This window comes from Rhinoraja longicauda, unplaced genomic scaffold (genome assembly GCF_053455715.1).
Source record: "Rhinoraja longicauda isolate Sanriku21f unplaced genomic scaffold, sRhiLon1.1 Scf000087, whole genome shotgun sequence".
Classification (NCBI taxonomy): Eukaryota; Metazoa; Chordata; class Chondrichthyes; order Rajiformes; family Arhynchobatidae; genus Rhinoraja; species Rhinoraja longicauda.
In genome coordinates this window covers 60,001-67,500 of record NW_027601305.1, presented here as the reverse complement: position 1 = coordinate 67,500, position 7,500 = coordinate 60,001, and positions in this window count along the sequence as shown.

Below are 7,500 nucleotides of genomic sequence, written 5' to 3'. Positions count from 1 at the left end.
TGCGACGCTTCGAACGGTCGAGGCGGCCAATCTCGACCTCAGCGGCGGCACTGGCGCGATACACGTTTCTGCCGCCAGGGGGGGGGGGGGTGGGGGGGGGGGGGGGCAAGCCAGCCGGCCGGGGGCGCCCGGCGCCGATCCGGCGCTTACTCGACACGCTCGAGCATCCGAACCCGTCTTATCTACGGGACCGCCGTTGCCACTTGAACACCTTTCGCCGAGAGTATCCGGGCACCCCACCTACCCGCCGGAATCACGAACCACGAGGTAGAAGTCAGGAACCAACAGGAGAAGTCGTGAACTAAATGGCGAATTCATGAACCAAACGGAGAGAAGTCATGAACCGAGCGGTTTAGGGTCAGGGTGAGGGTTGTTAGGGTGAGGCCGTTAGGGTGAGGCCGTTGCTTCGAGCGGGAAGATGGGCAGCCCCGCCCCCCCCCCCCCCCCCCGTTGGGTGGAAGGAAACCTCTGCTGCGGGCCCGGCAACCATCCCGAACGGACCCGCTGGGTCCAAATGTCTGCCGCGGGCGGTCCTGCTGCGGTCGCGGGTTCGTTGGAAACCTCTCCTGCTGCTGGCATGGCCACCCTCCCCCCCCCCGCCCGACTGACGACCCTGCGGGCCCGGCGACCCGGTGTCCCGTTGCCGCGCGGGGAGTGATCCTCGGGGCCGTGCCGGGCGGGCCCAGCGACACGAAGAGAGTGGGGGGGGGGTCGGAGGGAGTGGCACTGGGGAGAGAGGGGTGGGGGAGAGAGTGCCCCCCCCCCATTAGGGGCGAGTTTATGCAGTCATCAGAGTTTATACCTAACCTCATGATGCTTTATTAGCCGGATAGGCTGTCTGACCTCGCCCCCAGTCCCTACTCCTTCCACTGGATTCTTCTTATACCCTCTTTTTCTTCGTGCCCCCCCCCCCCCCCCCCCCCCCCCCCACGCAGGGAGGGTTCCAAGAGGGAGGAGGGAGGGAGGGAGTCCCGGGGCCGTGAGAGAGAGAGAGCCTCATTAGCTGCTAGGTTCACCTCATTAGCTGCTAGCTAACGCGTCAGACCTTTTACATTCTTTAGAGGATTGAAACCTCAGGGCCTTTAACCCCCGTTCACCGTTTACACTCAACGATCCTTCCGAACAAAACCCTTACACATCTGTCCGTCCAACTGACCCCCGAGATACCTAACACGCAGATTAACACGTCAGCGGTGATCGGCGTGTCATAGAGGAGTCACAAAGACGGGCAAAATAGAGTGGTTGAATAAAAAATACTCACTCAATTGGCCGTGATTTAACGTAGCACACAATGATGCCAAGCCCATGCAAAGTCCAGTGGCCCAAGCAAACAAATAAGATAGATCTGGCTCGGCGTTCCTCATCTCCACATCGTCACCCAGCACGCCGACGCCCAATAACAATTCCCCCGCAAATTGTGCACCTCGAGCGGCAGTACTTTAAACGGCGCCGTCTTCGGCGTGGACGGCATGAACCAAGTCGGCAAGCATCGTCACCCAGCACACAGACGTCCACTAACAATTCCTCCCCCCTGCAAATTGCGCGCCGCGAACGGCAGTACTTTCAAGTATGCCGCCTTCGGCGGGGACATCGTGAACCAAATCGGCAGGCAGGCGTCGTCAGCCGGTCGACCGACCCCCAGTTGCATTGCCCCAACGGCCATTGTGCACTTCGAACAGAACAGTGCTTTTAAAATATTCCGCCTGCCGCGTGTACATCATGAAACAAATGGAAAGGACGAACCGGGCGTGCAACCGATGCACGGAGAGTGACAGGTCGTCAAGCAAGTCCGTGGCAATCCGTCGGCCGACTCGGCCGCGGCCAGCAGAGGCGTTTTGGCCCGGGCGCGCCGAACTTTGCGCGCCCTCGGTATGCGTAACACTAGCACATGCCTTCAAAACTCACTACAAAATAACCCCAAAGTATGCCGCCTTCCCCGTGGGCCTTGTTACCAATATCTTGCCCTGCTTCCTGATGCCCTTATGGGGTCGGCTCTGTTCTTGCAGAACCCTCAGGTGGTGCAGAGTCTGGGCCATTTTATCAATATCTTGCCCTGATTCCTGATGCCCTTATGGGGTCGGCTCTGTTCTTGCAGAACCCTGAGGTGGTGCAGAGTCTGCGCCTTGTTATCAATATCTTGCCCTGCTTCCTGAAACCCTTATGGGGTTGGTTCTGTTACAAAACCCTCAGGTGGTGCAGAGTCTGGGCCACTTTATAAATAACTCTGCCTGCATTAGGGTCAGGGTCAGGGTTAGGGTTAGGGTTAGGGTTAGGGTTAGGGTTAGGGTTAGGGTTAGGGTTAGGGTTAGGGTTAGGGTTAGGGTTAGGGTTAGGGTTAGGGTTAGGGTTAGGGGTAGGGGTAGGGGTAGCGGTAGGGGTAGGGGTAGGGGTAGGGGTAGTTTGAACTACTGCCGCTCCAGGCGCGCACTGTGCGTGGGTAATTTTCAGTGGGCGTCGGTGTGCTGGGTGACGATGCCGCCCAGACTCTGCACCACCTGAGGGATCTGCAAGAACAGAGCCGAACCCGCAAGGGTATCGGGAAGCAGGGCAAGATATTGATAACAAGGCCCAGACTCTGCACCACCCGAGGGTTCTGCAAGAACAGAGCCGACCCCATAAGGGTATCAGGAAGCAGGGTGAGATAGTGACACCATTTGTAAAACCGGCAAATCCCACCCAGGAAACATTGCAAAAATTGGCCTCTAATGCTGGAACGTGGGTAAAGCCAAACAAACACGACACGTTTTAAAAGAACGTTACTAAAACAGCCTGGGATATGCCCATGACAAAGGATAGGCCGAACCTCACCAGAAAAAAAGAGAGGGAGACCACGGCAGAGCTGAGGGATAAACATGAGATGGTGATAAAACCAGCAGACGAGGGGAGCAGTAGGGTTACAAATTAATGTCAATATGGGGCCTGCTCCCACTGGGTAATAGACAAAAACATAGAACAGGGTGACAGGAGAGACTGGATAGCACAGAGGATAACCCGTGAGCGAAATAATGGGGTGTATGCAGTTCAATGTAAGGAGTGTACCTTACGGTACATAGGCGAAACAGGTAAAACAGCCTCAGCGGTGATCGACGTGTCAAAGAGGAGTCACAAAGACGGGCAAAATAAAGTGGTTGATTATAGACAATAGACAATAGACAATAGGTGCAGGAGTCGGCCATTCAGCCCTTCGAGCCAGCACCGCCATTCAATGCGATCATGGCTGATCACTCTCAATCAGTACCCCGTTCCTGCCTTCTCCCCATACCCCCTCACTCCGTTATCCTTAAGAGCTCTATCCAGCTCTCTCTTGAAAGCATCCAACGAACTGGCCTCCACTGCCTTCTGAGGCAGAGAATTCCACACCTTCACCACTCTCTGACTGAAAAGGTTCTTCCTCATCTCCGTTCTAAATGGCCTACCCCTTATTCTTAAACGGTGGCCCCTTGTTCTGGACTCCCCCAACATTGGGAACATGTTTCCTGCCTCTAATGTGTCCAATCCCCTAATTATCGTATATGTTTCAATAAGATCCCCCCTCATTCTTCTAAATACCAGTGTATACAAGCCCAATCGCTCCAGCCTTTCAACATACGACCGTCCCGCCATTCCGGGAATTAACCTAGTGAACCTACGCTGCACGCCCTCCATAGCAAGAATATCCTTCCTCAAATTTGGAGACCAAAACTGCACACAGTACTCCAGGTGCGGTCTCACCAGGGCCCGCTACAACTGTAGAAGGACCTCTTTGCTCCTATACTCAACTCCTCTGGTTACGAAGGCCAACATTCCATTGGCTTTCTTCACTGCCTGCTGTACCTGCATGCTTCCTTTCATTGACTGATGCACTAGGACATCCAGATCTCGTTGAACTCCCCCTCCTCCTAACTTGACACCATTCAGACAATAATCTGCCTTTCTACTCTTACTTCCAAAGTGAATAACCTCGCACTTATCTACATTAAACTGCATCTGCCATGTATCCGCCCACTCACACAACCTGTCCAAGTCATCCTGCAGCCTTATTGCATCTTCCTCACAATTCACACTACCCTCCAGCTTAGTATCATCTGCAAATTTGCTAATGGTACTTTTAATCCCTCCGTCTAAGTCATTAATGCATATCGTAAATAGCTGGGGTCCCAGCACCGAACCTTGCGGTACCCCACTGGTCACTGCCTGCCATTCCGAGAGGGACCCATTTATACCCACTCTTTGCTTTCCGTCTGTCAACCAATTTTCTATCCATGTCAGTACCCTACCCCCAATACCACGTGCCCTAATTTTGCCCACTAATCTCCTATGTGGGAGCTTGTCGAAGGCTTTCTGAAAGTCGAGGTACACCACGTCCACTGACTCTCCCCTGTCAATTTTCCTAGTTACATCCTCAAAACATTCCAGTAGATTTGTCAAGCATGATTTCCCCTTCGTAAATCCATGCTGACTCGCAATGATCCTGTTACTGCTATCCAAATGCTCAGCAATTTCGTCTTTTCTAATTGACTCCAGCATCTTCCCCACCACTGATGTCAGACTAACTGGTCTATAATTACCCGTTTTCTCTCTCCCTCCCTTCTTAAAAAGTGGGATAACATTTGCTATCCTCCAATCCACAGGAACTGATCCTGAATCTATATAGAACATTGAAAAATGATCTCCAATGCTTCCACTATTTCTAGAGCCACCTCCTTAGGTACCCTGGGATGCAGACCATCAGGCCCTGGGGATTTATCAGCCTTCAGTCCCATCAGTCTACCCAAAACCATTTCCTGCCTAATGTGGATTTCCTTCAGTTCCTCCATCACCCTAGGTTCTCCGGCCCCTAGAACATTTGGGAGATTGTGTGTATCTTCCTCAGTGAAGACAGACCCAAAGTAACGGTTTAACTCGTCTGCCATTTCTTTGTTCCCCATAATAAATTCCCCCGTTTCTGTCTTCAAGGGACCCACATTTGCCTTGACTATTTTTTCCCTCTTCACGTACCTAAAAAAACTTTTGCTATCCTCCTTTATATTATTGGCTAGTTTACCCTCGCACCTCATCTTTTCTCCCCGCATTGCCTCTTTAGTTAACTTTTGTTGCTCTTTAAAAGAGTCCCAATCCTCTGTCTTCCCACTCTTCTTTGCTATGTTATACCTCCTCTCCTTAATTTTTATGCTGTCCCTGACTTCCCTTGTCAGCCACAGGTGTCTCTTACTCCCCTTAGAGTCTTTCCACCTCTTTGGAATAAATTGATCCTGCAACCTCTGCATTATTCCCTGGAATACCTGCCATTGCTGTTCTACCGTCTTCCCTGCTAGGGCCTCCTTCCAGTCAATTTTGGCCAGCTCCCGCCTCATGCCTCTGTAATCCCCTTTGCTATACTGTAATACAGACACTTCCGATTTTCCCTTCTACCTTTCCATTTGCAGAGTAAAACTTATCGTGTTGTGATCACTGCCTCCTAACGGCTCTTTTACCTCTAGTCCCCTTATCAGATCAGGATCATTAAAAACACTCACTCTATTGGCCGTGATTTAACCTAGCACACAGTGTTGCAAAGCCCATGCAAAGTCCAGTGGGCCAAGCAAACAAATAAGATAGATCTGGCTCGGCGTTCCACATCTCCACATCGTCACCCAGCACGCCGACGCCCATTAACAATTCCCCCGCAAATTGTGCACCTCGAGCGGCAGTACTTTAAACGGCGCCGTCTTCGGCGTGGACGGCATGAACCAAGTCGGCAAGCATCGTCACCTAGCACACAGACGTGCACTAACAATTCCTCCCCCCGCAAATTGCGCGCCGCGAACGGCGGTACTTTCAAGTATGCCGCCTTCGGCGGGGACATCGTGAACCAAATCGGCAGGCAGGCGTCGTCAGCCGGTCGACCGACCCCCAGCTGCATTTCCCCAACGGACATTGTGCACTTCGTACAGAACAGTGCTTTTAAAATATTCCGCCTGCCGCGTGGACATCATGAACCAAATGAGCAGGCAGGCATCATATCATATCATATCATACACATACAGCCGGAAACAGGCCTTTTCGGCCCTCCAAGTCCGTGCCGCCCAGCGATCCCCGTACATTAACATTATCCTATACCCACTAGGGACAGTCAGCCCCCAGCACAACGACGCCCCCGCTAACAATTCCCCACGCACATGGTGCGCTCGAGCTGCAGCACTTTAAAGTACGCCGCCTTCGGCGGGGACATCGTGAACCAAAGGAGCAGGCAGCCATGGTCACCGCCAGCACAACGACGGCGCCGCTAACAATTCCCCGCGCACCTTGTGCGCTCGAGCTGCAGTACTTTAAAGTACGCCGCCTTCGGCGGGGACATCGTGAACCAAAGGAGCAGGCAGCCATGGTCACCGCCAGCACAACCACGGCGCCGCTAACAATTCCACGCGCACCTTGTGCGCTCGAGCTGCAGTACTTTAAAGTACGCCGCCTTCGGCGGGGACATCGTGAACCAAAGGAGCAGGCAGCCATGGTCACCGCCAGCACAAGCACGGCGCCGCTAACAATTCCCCGCGCACCTTGTGCGCTCGAGCTGCAGTACTTTAAAGTACGCCGCCTTCGGCGGGGACATCGTGAACCAAAGGAGCAGGCAGCCATGGTCACCGCCAGCACAACCACGGCGCCGCTAACAATTCCCCGCGCACCTTGTGCGCTCGAGCTGCAGTACTTTAAAGTACGCCGCCTTCGGCGGGGACATCGTGAACCAAAGGAGCAGGCAGCCATGGTCACCGCCAGCACAACCACGGCGCCGCTAACAATTCCCCGCGCACCTTGTGCGCTCGAGCTGCAGCACTTTAAAGTACGCCGCCTTCGGCGGGGACATCGTGAACCAAAGGAGCAGGCAGCCATGGTCACCGCCAGCACAACGACGGCGCCGCTAACAATTCCCCGCGCACCTTGTGCGCTCGAGCTGCAGTACTTTAAAGTACGCCGCCTTCGGCGGGGACATCGTGAACCAAAGGAGCAGGCAGCCATGGTCACCGCCAGCACAACCACGGCGCCGCTAACAATTCCACGCGCACCTTGTGCGCTCGAGCTGCAGTACTTTAAAGTACGCCGCCTTCGGCGGGGACATCGTGAACCAAAGGAGCAGGCAGCCATGGTCACCGCCAGCACAAGCACGGCGCCGCTAACAATTCCCCGCGCACCTTGTGCGCTCGAGCTGCAGTACTTTAAAGTACGCCGCCTTCGGCGGGGACATCGTGAACCAAAGGAGCAGGCAGCCATGGTCACCGCCAGCACAACCACGGCGCCGCTAACAATTCCCCGCGCACCTTGTGCGCTCGAGCTGCAGTACTTTAAAGTACGCCGCCTTCGGCGGGGACATCGTGAACCAAAGGAGCAGGCAGCCATGGTCACCGCCAGCACAAGCACGGCGCCGCTAACAATTCCCCGCGCACCTTGTGCGCTCGAGCTGCAGTACTTTAAAGTACGCCGCCTTCGGCGGGGACATCGTGAACCAAAGGAGCAGGCAGCCATGGTCACCGCCAGCACAACCACGGC